Source organism: Sinocyclocheilus anshuiensis, unplaced genomic scaffold (assembly GCF_001515605.1).
Source record: "Sinocyclocheilus anshuiensis isolate Anshui unplaced genomic scaffold, SAMN03320099.WGS_v1.1 scaffold393, whole genome shotgun sequence".
Classification (NCBI taxonomy): domain Eukaryota; kingdom Metazoa; phylum Chordata; class Actinopteri; order Cypriniformes; family Cyprinidae; genus Sinocyclocheilus; species Sinocyclocheilus anshuiensis.
The window spans coordinates 39,612-54,989 of NW_015536501.1; the positions used below are offsets into that span (position 1 = coordinate 39,612).

At 40.9% G+C, this 15,378-nt stretch overlaps 1 pseudogene; it reads left to right on the plus strand.

Annotated features, from left to right (window-relative positions):
* Nucleotides 1-1,871: 1,871 nt before the first annotated feature.
* The window catches only part of LOC107688906 (kin of IRRE-like protein 3), a 152,877-nt pseudogene continuing 139,370 nt past the window's right edge, over nucleotides 1,872-15,378 (plus strand).

Consider the following 15,378-nt stretch of genomic DNA (forward strand, 5'->3'; position numbering starts at 1 on the left):
AATTTGCGACGTGTTTTCTAAAAGTTTAAACTGTTTTAACTTTGCAAGGCTGTCTACATCTCTTGTGTGAGATGCGAGTGCAGCAGTCATATTTGTCCGTCTAGAAAATGTGCTGAAAATGCGTTCTGTGTGAATGGCTTGGTTTCGGTTTTAACCTAATCAAGATCTTCTAGGTATTGAGCTACTATATTTCTCTAATATTTTGAATGAATAACACAGCAACTGCGCGTCTCGTGGGCTAGACTAACAAAACATTCAACTACAACGTCACTTAGCCTACATCATCATCACCGCATCTCGTGCTCCACTGATGAAGTACATCTAACATTGGATTGTACTATTTTTGCATTCAAATGCAAATGTTTATTTTAAATTCGACTAATATTCATTCTTTACTCACAATCTCCTCATCACAGGCAAACACAGCACTCATGTTCGTGTTTGTGTGTGCTGTCTGCGTCACTCATAGCACGTGCCTATATCGTGCACTATATCGAAAATTTTTTTTATATCGTTATCGAAGAAGGTGTACCGTCGATAAATATCGATACCGTTTTATCGCCCAGCCTATGATGTCACCAGCTTCTTGTATCTCCTCATTTCAATTTTTACGATCCAGTCAATTTCCTATGGATAGAATTATATCCCACCCTACAGTTTTTCTCATCTTGTCTTGTTTCATTTTAAATATGTCAGATTATCAAAGTAATGTTGTCTTCATGTTGTCTTTAAATGAATGGTTGGTGATGGTGATGAACTGAGTGAGTACTGTTGATGATAAATAGCGATAAAGCTGTGAAAACATATAGGTCTCACAAATACTGGATGTATTTTTTGGAACTATTGCAGTACTAAAGAATAGATTATCAACAAGGAAGCCTATGTTTCTCTAGCTTACTTATGTTGTGATAATGTGATATTCAGAAATTCATTAGCTTGTACATTATGTTGCGAAAATGATGACATATTCACTGAGGATAAAGCCATAACAAACGTAGTATGTCATGATGACATGGTTATTAAACTGAGATTTAGTCAGACACAGTCAGAGGTGAACATGTAGTCACATACAGTCTGTCACAACAGACGTCTAGTGCACCACAGTTTCTACAGAATGACAGCAAGTAGACTAGTTTTTATTTGGTAAGGGGTTTCTTATTTTTAACAAACCAGCAAGTATAACAAGTATAGTCAGACAGATTAGTTGCTTTATCTACCAATGTTTTGGTTACTAGTTAGCTTATTTTAGCCCAACTTTTTCAGTTCTTTGTTTTGCATCTTTTAATTTTCATTGGAACTGAGTGAAAATGGGAATGTGCTTTATTATCTATTCATTTGGGGTACTAGTAATGCTATTTTTAACCCAACTATTTTTGCAGTTTTCCTTCTTTTTACAACTCAGCAAGTCTGAATGCGCGCGTCTCACGAGGACAATTTAAATAGCAACGGTCGTGAGGGGTTAGACACTGCTAGAGGAAGATGTTTATCTGTTTGGGTTACTAGTTAGCCTGTTTGTAACCCAACTATTATTCATTTATTTTTTGCAGTTAGTATGATTTACCATCCCATCCCTTAACATTATTGCGATGGTAAGACACTGAAACCCACAAAACAAAAATATTTACCTCAGAGCTTGCTTCAGTTTGGCACGGTGTTTAGACGACGGTGTTCACAAACCATCCAGCTCTCTTTCCTAAACTGAAAATGATGATAGTTTAATTCGTTAATTCATATTGTGTGCCGCTTACTTGTGTCAGAGACACTCTGTGAGAAGCTGGGAGGAGGAGACGGGGGAAGGAGGAGCAAAGCAGGTCGGCGCTCTCCTCTCTGCCTCATCCTCCACGGAGTGAGTGAGAGAGTATGGAGCTAACTGAGTGAGCCGGACACTGATACGCTCTGAGCGGCAGAGTGAGAGAACGCACATCGGCTTCGAGACACAGCGCACGAGAACAGCGCCTATAGGCTGCATTTTAGCACTAATAGCAGTCCAAGCAAGAAGAAAGAGCGCAGAAAAGGAGCAGGACAGAACCTCCAGAAAGAACTGATCGACCGTTTGGAAGAAAGCAGCGCTCCTAACTTTGAAGGACCGCAGTGAGCGCGCATCACTGCCTCGGTAACCACCACATTACCGAAGAGATCCTCACCGACTCCAGCGATGCGCCCCGCGGTGCTGCTGCTGCTGATCTCCGGGCTGCTCGGGTTCGGTATGTGAACGGAGTTTTTACAAATGCTCTACGCATCATATTCACCTGTCAGGTACTTTAAACGTAGGGAAAAGTGCGCAGAGTGCCTGTCCACATGATATCCGACTGTCGTTAACTGAAAAATATATAACGTTACCAAATGATTTGTAGTGTTACCCGTCTTGTGTATTTCGCATGATATGGTATTTGTTTGTGGTGGTTCGCTTGTTTTATTTTAGGTTTGTGCTGCAAGGTTTGCGCGCAACGGCTGTATTACGGACATGGCAACCACATGATATTGTTCTAATCAGTGTAGACATCACTTTGCAACTTTTCTTTGTGTTTCATGTGTAGTGATTATTGTAACTTGATTTAGAAATGTATATTTAATCAGACATAAATAAGCAGCGTGCGAAGGTTTGGGGGTTCCGACCTCCCCAATTAAGACTTGCACCCTTCAAAATGATGTCAACAAAAAGTCGAGGTCTTTAAAGAACGTAACTTTTCTGCATATACATATATAAGTTTCACATGATTTTAGTTTTCACGTTAACCAGAAAAGTTTACAAATTCATATTTTTACCTTACGATTGAATAAATGTTCACAGACAGAAACTGGCTGAGCAGCAAACCATAAAAAATACGATCATAAAAAAAATGCTTGATTTATGCATATTATTGCATTGAAATTTGTCCTGCTAAAATTCATAAACTGACATCCCCTCACTAAAAAGTCATTGTGTAATTTGCACACTCTATACTATTCAGTTTTGAAATAAATCTCTACCTAAAAATCTAAGAGAGGGTGAGATGTGTATGTGTGAATGTTTGAGTGGTTTTGTTGAAGTTAGAATCCGTTCTTAACCATTTCCATCTTCCTTGGTGATTTAAGCTTTTTGGGGTAGATATAATGCAGAGATCACAGCCCGGCACTCGTTTTCATTTAAAGTGCCATGACTTATGCTCCCTTCAGCCCTCATTTGAGATTCTGTGTTGTTTGATTTTTGTGAGCTTGAAATAACCCGCAGACGAACCCCTGAACACTCACATTTAAGGTCCAGCATAGGCCAAACTCCTCATTTGAATCTGAAACTGGCAATAAAGCCTTCGGTATAGCTCCCGCATGCACACTTGAGCGAATGAACATCAAATCTCAAGAGGCTTTCTGGTTTATTACTGCTTTTTATGAGTCTGTGTGCTGAGATGTTAAGCCTCGCAGGGCTGTTTCTTTTTTTTTAATTTTTTTTTTTACCTCCCTCGTGTGAGTCTTGAGAGGGAGTGCTTTGCAATCAGTCTGAAAATCATTTTTTATGACCTAAAGGAAACACTGACAGGATTTTTGCTGCAGAGTTGCTTATGCCATATGCACACGGTGTTGCACTTCATCAGCTCAGAACTTCGAGTTTACACACTGATGATATACTGCAGCCCCCCTTCTGCTCCCATCAAGTTTGTGTTACCTGACAGCATCTCAGCAAACCGAGAAATGTTTCATGGACAGTTTCGAAACCATACATAAAATTAATGGATCACCTTCTTCCAGCCATCTATGCGACAGATTAATCCCAGTAACGGTTATTTATACTCGCCATCAGAGAAGCTGTTCCTCTGGTGAGCCGAGATGCTATCAGGTGAGACTAGTGTTTGTACCAGTCCCTGGGGATGCTTTGTTAACCATAGCCAACTCTTGTGTTACAAATGAACGCCGGGTTTATTTAGCATCTCTTGCCAGTTGATTCACGGTGCTGTGGCCAGGGAAACAGAAGGAGAGGAAAAGTCGATGCGATCTGACACCCTTCATCTGATCCCTTTATCTGCGCCGCGGCCCTGCTGCCTCCCCAGCAGTGAGGGGGAGCGGCAGATCTTTCCCCCGCAGCGACAGGGACAATCTCATTCACGCTTGGCCCAGACTCCACTTATAGCTCTCACCGAACAAGGAGCAGCCAAGGACCCCGTGAAACGGACCCTCGGGCAGACCAGCTCAAAGAGACTCGAGACCGTTCGCCAAAATAAGTTCAACTCTTAAAAAAAAATTTTTAGTTTTAACTCCATCACAGAGAGTCGCAGCATGTTGAACTAAGCAAATATTGCATTTCCCAGATCCCGCCCACCGCACTCCACAACTTCCTGATTGCTGCAGAAGGCATCATGTTTCCTCTTTAAGCGTCATAAACACCATCAGCATTGTCAGCAGTGGCTTGCAGCCATGGGGGCAGCGGAGCGCTACATGGTTTTGTGCAGCCCACACGCTGCCATACAAGATGCTGTCAATGCTTGCTAACAATTATATTGTAATCAGAGCTTGTCTTTCATAAAACATGGACTGTGGGGGCATCTTGGCTGTTGTTTTACAAGCTACCATGGCCTTTTGTCTGTAAGCGGCTTGGGTTGTATTATGTAGGTTAGATTTTTACAGCTGTGGCACTCTGATAATGCTGGAAACTGAGTGCCTTTGTGTATTTGATGCTTTTTTTGCCTCGATTATACTAGTTCATGAGGGCTCAACGCCCTCAGACTTTTTCTATCGGCCTGGTCGGCCAGTGGTTCATATTGTTTACTTGCCCTGCCAAAATTTTCTTTGGCGAAAAAGAAAAAGTTATTTTTCACATAATTTTTTGATCCATGCAACTGTGTATTTTAATAATAAGGTTGTTACAACACCCAAATTGTAGATATTAGTGAATAAACTTCACACTTCTCTGTTGGCCTGGTTGGCCTAGTGGTTCAGATTTTTTTTCTTGTCATGCCAAAATGTTTACTGGAAAAAAGTTATTGTTTGCATAGTTTTTGACCCATGTAACCTTGTATTCTAATAAATAAGGTTGTTACAACCTTACAAATTATAGATACAAGTGAAATTTCACAATTCTCAATTCCAGTTTTGGCACCACAGCAAAAGCTATTAACTAATATAAAGTTCAAACATTATTTAAAACAAGTAAACGGTCATTAATAAGAACAAATAAACAAATGGCTAACAATAGCACATATAAATACAATAGTACAAAGATTCAAATGAAATACAAATTTTATAGGTTGGTTTAACTGTAGTATTAAGGTAAGAAATACTACAGAAAATGAAGAATGAAGTCATCAAATGTAAAAATAAATAGTCGTCTTCACTGTATGAATTAATATACACTGATGTATATTAAATACACTGATTTTTATTAAAGCTACAAAAGTGCTTCAGTTAAGAGCAGTGTTTTTTCTTCTTTGTTGTATGATTAACAATAAGGACATAGACAGCAGCAGCTATATTAGGCTGCAGTCACCTTAAGACCTAATGCACAGTTTCAATATATTAATACATCCTATTTAATCCCAACTTTTTACATTCATAACTGACTGTGTTTGAGAGGATACTCACCAAGGTGGACATTTTGACATAATTCTGTTTATTTGTCTATTCAAGTGTGATTAAAATGCAAAAGAGAACTCAATTTAGTACCCATGCGCTGTTTGAGAGGTGGCTTTATGTACGTGATTTGGGTGTGTGCACAGAAAACCATCTGAGACGGTGTGAGAACTGAATTAAGTTCGCTTAAGTTATCTTTCTCATTGCACTTGAATGGTTTCAAATTGCTTGAATGTTTGCATTTGGCAAGACTTAAAACCATGTGAATTTTGTCAACTGTCCTGAACCTCTTTCACGCTGACCCCGGGCCATCGGGCACTCCTTATTGTCACATCCTGAACATAGAAGGAATAATAAGATCACCTCTAAAAGACTTAGTATTTAAGTATTTATTCTGTTCATATTGAAGTCCCTGAAAGCCTCCATTGATGTTCATAATGCGGAATTATAGTGTTCGTTTGTGCTTTCCAAGGACAGCTTGTCCAGGAATTACAGATGCAAGGCTGTAGAACTCTTTCAGTTGGTTGAAGCTTAAATTTTCTCCCACCTCTTTCTTTTATTTCACACATCTGTGAACTCTCCACTGCCTCAAAGCTGCATTTAAGCTTCAGCCTGCAATGTGTTATTTAAGTGTAATCTGCTCTGTGAAGCACCCAGGTAAACACCAATTTTCTCCCAGCTGGTCTCATCCCTCTTGCTGTCCGGTTGAGCGTGATGGCTCGACTCAGGCCGGGTCAGCCCGGGAATGAGGCGGAGTGCGTTCCCGACTTCGACTCGGCCCATGCGAATGGGGGTCAGCCTCTATGTGCTCTCTCCTCTATTTGTTTTTTATGTAATTTGATTTGAGGCAGACAGAGATGGATTAGCCCATAAATAAGTGAAGAGAAAATCACAACTCTGAGAGATGGCAGAGATAGAAAGAGCTCGGTGTTATTTTCACTGGCTTGCCATCATTCCGAGAGCATTTCCACAGATGCCGCCCGAGATGCATGGACAACACTCGTAAAACAAAAGAAAAAGGAAAGGCTGTTTGTTACTGAGACTTTTACATTTTATCAGTGTTTCTGGCCACCGTACATCTCGCAAACCAACAGCGGGGAGTGTAGACCCGCTGCTCTACTTGTCTCCGGGCTAAGTAGATCAAATTAATGCTCGAAGGCCGTCAGATTTTCTTATGTCACTTAACACTTTCCATCAAAGTTTCTTCCTCCTCACCCACACTGAAGCATTGACAGGCCTAATGAGATCTAAGCAGGTAATAACAGTAATTTCTTGACATGTTTGTATATGAGCAATCCCGTGTGTGAGTGTGTGTGAGTGTCCCTGCTGTGTGTGTGGGTGGCAGTTCGTCTGTGTGTGTGCAGAGTAAGGAAAAATAAGCTCATATACAATCAATCATTTGATCATTTATTTCTCTCTCTAATTTGCTGAAGGGGGTAGTTTAAAAAAACATCAGCATCATTTTATTCTCGCACTATATTGCAGCTATGAATCAATGTGACGCTGCCACATATTTGCGTCGCATTGCAAGCAGTTGTTTGGTTGTCGTGCTGACAGACTCTGAGAGATAGACTTAAGTAGGCCTGGTAAATTCCACTCGGATTTATGTTGTTGAATGTGAAGCGCTTGATCTGATAAGGGTTTCTGTGTCTGCAGGAAGTTTGTGCCACGGACAATCGCACACCTGGATTGACAGGTTTGGAGCTTGGAGTCTGGTGGCATTACATAGCGAGCCTGTTTACCGCAGCACGGATGAGTGCCACAATACAAGCATAAGCCTTGCTCATTTAAATGCAAATCAATCTTTTGACTACATAACAGCGATTGAGGGTGGGGTTACTGTCCTATTACCTTTAGATAATTCTGTGTATGTTTTTCTGGGGTAACAATGCATCCTTAACAGCTGCTGTTGTAACTTCACCTTCCAAATCCCTGGATTGCTTTGTGGTCACATTTCCGATAAGAGGCTGACTGTGCGCTTCAGAGTGACCAATTTCACAACACAAGATGCTTTGCTGCAGAGGAAGGCTTCTGTCAGGAGTGTTGTGTGATCTGAACCCCATGAGGCGTGGTTAATACTTCTTCATTATTTTGTGCTAGTAAACCAAATGCTTTGATGGCATCTTTTGATGGGAACTGCAAGTAGTCGCCACGGGAGCTTATAATAATTGTTCCCAGCATGCGTCTCTCTTTGTTTGAGGCAGATTTGAAAGCCTTAAAGCATTTCCCATAAAGAACCTTTAATAATGTTCTTTTTGAAACAGGCCCAACACCCAAGTTTACTCTCCGGAGACTCGAGCGACTGGTGGAACCTCGTTATCTTGTGTTTGGTGACGTCTGTGGTCCGATCTCGGTAAAACATGTGAAATGTTTCACTAACAATTAGTTATTCCCCGCTAGTCTGAGATCAAGAAGCCTTGTGGTAACTCTTGAAATAGATGTAATTGTTTGTTGGAGACTTGTATAAACCTTAGATGTTTTAGCAGACTGGTTCCCTTGCGTTCTATCATGTGAAATCAAGTAAGATAAAGATGCATCTGCCAAAGCCTGTGAGACTGTGCTTTCATTATATCTTGAAATTGAATCATTCCTTCACTCAGAAATCAAAAAAAGTTGCCCGAGACTCAGCTGTCTGAGTGTTTGTCTTTGACTCGCGTCTAAACCCCTAGACTACCTCACAACAACCGAGCAACTTCTGTTGAGCGCAGTACAGCCGTGCCTTTTTCAGCACTGTAAACGAGGCCATCTGTACATTAAGAAGAGCTCATTTTGAATGGCTGCCTCAATTGCTGTGGTGCCATTATTTAATAAAGGAGAACTCTTATTCAATCAGCAGCTCTGAAAATCACACATGATGCGCGGACGCATCCGTCCGGCACGCCTGCTTGGCCGCCGACCAAAGCTAAATGGTGCAGCTTGAGTGAATTGACTCCTCCTGTTTCAAGTGAGCCAAAAAACACAAAACCAGCTTCTTTTAATATCAGATACATCCCGCGAAGGAATGAAGCAATGCAGAACGCTGGAGCCAAAGCAAGATTATGTTAAGATCCTGTCAGTCATCTGCGGTTTGAGCCGAGTATGGGCTGATAAACAGAAAATCTGAGCTAAGTGCAGTTTATTTTCACCTTATCAATACCGATAATGGTCTGTAATGAAGACCGGCTGGGCAGTAATCTTATAAAAGCCATGAAGTCAGATCAGATAGCACACAGACAGATCTAGAGAGCACAGAGTTTTTTAAAAGTAGCCAGTAGGCTGAACCCCATCTTAAGTGCTTGAAAAGCGCTTTGAAAATGATGCATCTGTCGAATGGCATCGCTTGAGGTTCAGCAAAGCAGTTGAGACTGAACTAAAGGTGCGACTATGTGTTCTTGCCTGACAGCTTTTCAGGACTGAAAGCTCCATTTCCTGTTTGAAAGCTGCTTTTTTTCTTAGATTGCTGGAGAAAGATGAAACGAGGTTGAGAAGGAGTCGACAGGCACGCCTCAACTTTGACAGGTAGAGTTTGATTCTTTTGTGAGACAAAAGGCTTCTGCAGCCTTTTGATAACAGATGAGAACATTAACAATAACTCAACTTTACATGTATTGATAGTTATTCAGCAGAAACAACAAAGAAGACAACAGAGAACCGAAGAGTGCAGTTGTAATTTTGAAACATCAATATTTATTGACAACCACAGAGTCCAGCTGACCTCTGCTAAATGGAAAGAAAATTATTTCTTCAGAGGTTCATATACAGCAGAATGGTGCTTGTATTTTCGTGCTGCCGAAATATTTCCCTTCAGGCTGCTAAAACCTTCTCTAACTCCTCTGCTGAAGCAATTTCTCCAAAGGACCGGGAGAGGAATATGTTGTAACTTCGAATGTTTATCCTTGCATCAACGATTTCCAACAAAAAAAATGAATAAAATGCACTTTGCTATGAATTATTGTGCATCTCTGAGGGTCTCGGCAGAAAATCTGCATGAAATGATACATTACCCTGAATTCACTATCATGAGCCTTGACTGTATGTGGTTGTTTATCTGCCATTTAAGGTATGAATTTATTATAGAGGAGAACAAAAGAGGGCCATTTTCAGGCAACTTAAATGCTTCTACACAAATAAACATTTTAGAAAACAAAACTAGGGAGCCAGGTTTGTCCCATAGGCACTGATAAAGCATAAATACATAATTAATAGGCTCTCCGTCAGAGGTCCTCACATGAACGCCGTCTAATGCTCTAAGCATACGGAATGATGTAACACCATCTACACTTATTAAAGATCAAGGTCCCAGAGGATGTGACTAATGTAGGTGGCCTTCCAGCACTTACCACTTTCTAAATCAGAGGCAATGCTCTATATATCTGTAGATGTTTTTTCATTTATTGTCGTTTCTACAGCCCTAGCAGTTTTTAGGTACATCCGCAAAGCTCCTTTTCAGGGACATGCATCAGTACGAAGGTTGGGAGTCCTGCTAAATCATCTTTGGCTTTGAAGCACGATCATCCCGAAGTGCTTTTTTCAGGTAGAAGAGAATTTCACCTGGACACACTCTGGCTAATCGTAAGTCTTTTTCTGGCTGGGAAAGTTTCGAGGAGGGTGTTTTAACTTGGTGCCGCATTCTCCTGAACCCCTGCAGCTCCTGATTGCTTGCAGCCCATAAATGTGCTCTCTCTGAATTCATTTGTAGGTCGGCTATATGGCACGTATTGCTGAGCTGGTGGTTGTACCAGGTATGTGGTCCTGTTTCTGGCCCTTGGGGTTCCCCGTCCTAGTGCTAATGGTCCAGCTCCAGCCTCTGCTGTGCATTAGATGATGGAAGCAGGTTTGGTAAATAGCAAAGACGGATTGCTGTGTTCAAACACCCCTAATGGGACTCTGGTGCAAATTATCATCTGGGAGGTAGAGACGACAGCAGACGGGGAAAGAGGGAGACAAGACTGATGGTATTCCGTACATGCATGTTTCCTTTAAATGGGACTAAAGGTGTGAAAACATTCTGAACAACAAATAAAACCCTGAGAGTCCATTAGAATATCGTTCACAGCTTTGGACTTTCATTTCATGCATCTTCTCTCCGTGAAGACATTATCATATATCTGCCATCATTCCCGGTGTGATATTGAGCTGAGAAACATAAAAACACATTCCTTGCTGAGCGCATTAAGATTTACACCTTCTCTCATCTTCTCTCACTCATTATTTTGCTCAATTATCACAAAAAATGATTATTTTGAGGTGCAAACAGTCTTTAAGGAGTTTGAGTATCCTGTTAGACTCGGTGGAAGTTTTCATTTCTCAGAGGCTGCTCTTCTATAGCTCAGGAGAGTTGGAGTGTGATCAGATATGTTCCTTTTAGAGGGGTCATTATGAGAAATCTCATTCTCCTTCTAAGTACAATGAAAGCACACGGCAACTTTCAGATCTTAGAACTTTCTTCCAGAAAAAGACACTTAGCTGCAAAAATGGATTGACCTGAGCTGATTTTTTTCATATTACTTTCTTCAATAATTCCACTGAAGTTACTGTTCATGTGAAAATCATTAGTAGTTGCATATGTGCCTAAGTTTAAATTATAGTTAATTTAAAGCCACATTTTGAATTAGGGATGTATGATATATCAGTACAGTTTTTAAAATAGATACCGGGTAGGTCTATACTGGATAATGACAATATTGTTGTTTATGCTCATTTATTTATTTTTATATTTAGATTACTTTTGCCATCATCTAGTGCTCACTTAACCTTCAAACACACTAAGAGTAAAATAATACTGTTGAATGTCATTTTTGCTAAGACCCAACCAGTTAATAATGAAATAATAAAATGTGAATAGTTTTACTTTCATTAAAATATACTACAGTAACCTTCCACAGTGGTTTGTGAATGTTGATGCTTAGCCTAAATAATTTTATCAGGAGCGTCCATGTGAGCGCTGCTGCAGTCTTAGGCCCTCCCCAAATGCCCTCATTGGTTGAGACACGTGATGACACCCATCCCACCCCTCCTGTGACCCATGGTTTGTCTGTATGTGTATTCAGTGCAGAGCATGTGACTTCGCTCACATGCTCTGATTCAGTGCCAGTGAGCAACGGACTTTCATAATAATGAAAAACGGCATTAATTCGCGATAAAATAATTGTCGGCATTAATCAATTAATACGTTAACGCGATAATAACGAGTTAACTTGCCCAGCCCTAATATATATAATTGTTTTTTTTTGTGGGTGGGCGGAGCCTTCTTGCTGACTATTGCTGTGTCCCACTTCTGAGGCTGCATTCAAAGACTGATTGCGTCACTGTGGCATGAAGTCTGTTCCAACTTGAAGACTCCTTCTAATGTGGCTTTGAAATGCATACTTTGTTTCCCGGGCAATGAAGGATACAACTGATGGATTCTTTGCGACCCAGACAATCCTGAGATTCATTGTGTGGCAATGACATTTTTTGAGAGAAAATGCTGAATTTCAGATGTAAGTTTTGGGTTAAACTTACTTGAATATCAACAATACAAATATATATGAAAAAGCTGTCACAGTCATAGGAGACAAGATCAATCCTCCGTAATCTAGACCATCCTATTTAACAATGCTCAGTCCAACCTTTGCAGCCTTCAAAGGCATGGCCTTTGAATTGGGACACAGCTTGTATCTACAGAATTATAAACAATAATTAATGCAGATAGCATAGTTTAGATAATTTATAGCCTCGGAACAAATATGGTGGGAAATGTTTCAGTATTTAAATCTGACCTTTATTTCCTGTGTTTTTGACATCTTTGCATATTTCAGCAGTTTTTGACATTGCTGACATCTCTTTTGAAACTCTAAAGAAGGCATGTCTTGGGTCTAAAGGGTCTATATCTCAGAAGGCAAAAAAAGAGAAAAGAAACCTATAGGGATAGTTTAGGCAAAAATGAAAATTCAATCATTATTTACTGACCCTTATGTTGATCCAAACATTTTGAAAAATATTCTTTTGTATTCCATCATGCACATTTGAAATGACATGATATCGAGTAAATGATGAATTTAATTATTTGGGTGTACTATTCAAATAAACATGTGAATCGGCTCTCATTTCAATCTAGGAGAAGCAGTTGAGATATTAAAAAGATCTCTGTTGTAACTTTACTACGGGGGTTTTCATCTGTTCCTTTTTTACAAACATAAAAACATGGTCCAGGACTGAAATGAGAAGGTCGCAGCTTAGTCTCTGAGGCAGACACATGGGACTCGAGCCCATGGCAAGGTTGTTTTGGACCGCAGTGAGGTTTCCTCCAGTTGCCTGTGATATAAGTAGGACAAACCCAGGGTCCCTCAGAAGATCTCTGTTGTTTTAATACCACTAGTGTCCAGAGGGTCCGAGAGAAGGTAGCCAGTGATAGAGTTACAGCTTCTGCAGAGGGCAAACAAGGAGATATGACACGCTGCTGTGATGGGTCTTTAATGCCAGATAGCAAATGGACACCAGGGACTCGTGAGTGTGTGCTCGCACGCTTACTCCTGGCTTTTAGGGCCGTGAAAGAGTATGAATGTTGGCATAGGTGCGAAAAAGAGTGGAGACAACATTTAATTTAGCTTGTCAGTTGTCACGGGTCAAGCTGAAGGGAAAACATCTCCTGTGGCAAAGAGAGCTGATGTGAGAAGAAAGCCTCCATCCATGTGTTGACTGGGAAAAATGTGCATTACGATGGAAAAAATACTTCAGAAAAAACATATAGTTAAAGCTCAAGTTATCAAACTCACACTCAGTCTTTTGACCACTGGGCAGTGCCATAGACTTACAACAGATATCCTCGCTTGTCCTTGTGGAATTACAGACCCTGTCAAGACATTTAAATGTGAAGCAATTTGATGTGACAGAAAGGTTCAGACATATGCTTCCTTTGAAATCATTGACAGACAAATGTCTTTGAGAATCACATGTCATTCAGGGCTTCTAGTACTCGATGATTAGAAAATCTCTTCCTCTGCAAGATGCACACAGTTCAGAGACTGTCTCATGCTCAAGACTTCTCCGCATCACTCCTTCCTCGCAATTCGTACTTTTCTAATCTGTCCTTACGGGGCCGTGCTGCACATTGACTTGCTGTGTGTTAGGCAGATTGAAGAGGAGCGCTGGGATGAAGCATTGACTCCGTACTGATGGTGCTACTGCTCTTTCTTTAACCCATCTGCCCTGAACTCCTCTCTCTCGCTGGCCAGAGAGAATGTCTTCATCGCTGAATTATAGGGCAGGAAGGTCATTAGCCACACAATTTCTCTTCCACACACAAAGCTCACACATTCCTGACATGCCTTCTGAGATAGGAGGGTTGGATTAATGGGTTAGTCTTCTTTTCACTTGTATTTGTTTCTACACTTGTATTGATTCAGTAGTGGAGAGTGGAAGGGTAATGGGGAACCGGGTCAGAAAATTATGTGATCCATATTTGAATCACCAGGCCATGGCTTTGACAGTGTTGGAAAGTTTAAAGGGCAGGTCACACTACGCTTTTCATTCCATTGACTTCCATTCATACATATGCGAATGTCGAGGACCAGAAAAGCTCATGCTAATTTTGATGTGTTCTCTGATTTGTATCGCGTGTGACCAATAGATCATGCCTTGACTTCCTAACTGAAAGAAGACAAGTATTATAATTGCAGGATTGCAGTAAAGTGGAGTAGATTGTATATTTTTATCTTCTGTATGCCATAGGTGCCCAGTCCTGTTCCTGGAGATCTACCTGCATGTTTTCTAGGCTACCTGCAAAGTTCAGCTCCAATCCTGATCAAACACAACGGGCCTCATTTACAAAACAAACGTACGACAGAAAATTGGGTGTACGGTCGTTTCAACGCAAAACTTGGAATTTATCAATATGGACGTGAGTGGTGGCTACGATCAAATCTCACAACTGGTCTCAGCTCGTGTACGCAAGTTTTTGAGTTACCTGAACTTGCGCGCAGCATAGTAAACACGGTAGAGAATTGTAGAATGACAGCATTTTGTTCATTTTTATTTTTCTGACCGTCAAACGAAGCTCATTAGTCGATCGTTAACCAGTAAGATTAGAATGTCCTTTTTTGTTGTTTTGTACAGGGTTTTAGCTTTATATGCGCGAATAGCAGCATAAACAAGACCATGAGGATTCAATCGTCGCATCATGCACCTGCAGCGCTTCTGTGAAAGGAGAAAAACAGAAATTAAGGCCCAATCCCAATTCTACCCCTTAGCCCTTCCCCTTTTCTGGTGCAAATTAAGGGGTAGGGGTGTCTCGATTCTCTTTTGGTTGGAGAGGTAGGGGTAGGGGAAGGGCCAGACAGACCTTCAAACGAAGATTTTTCGGGACCACACTATCATGAGTTCATATTTACGGTCATGTTACTCAAAGAAATGTTTGCAAAAAATCGCTAAAGTTTGCTAACGTCATATCATTACTGACTGCATGATAGTGCCACAATATATTTTCATGTCTGATCAGGGCGATAATAACCACCATACGGGCCTTTCGCACCGCTTTAGTTCCAGAACTAAATGTACAGTGCTAAAGTACTGGGACGATTTTGCGCGAACTATTTCCCAGTACCATTTAAAGGGTTGCATTCGCACTGACAGTGTATACTAGGAACCGGTCGACAGCGACGTCATTTGTGCGTGGCGTTCAACAACGGAAACAAAGAAAAACAACGTTAACAACAGGAGGATGGAGGACGCTGTGATCGGAGCTGTGTTTTTGTTGTGTCTCACGGGTTTCACAATAATGGACATGGAAAGTCGACATATACGTAAAGCGATTGAAAGAACGGAAAGGAGGACTAAGAATCTCCAACGACAACTGGCAGTGCTACATTTGCTACAAGT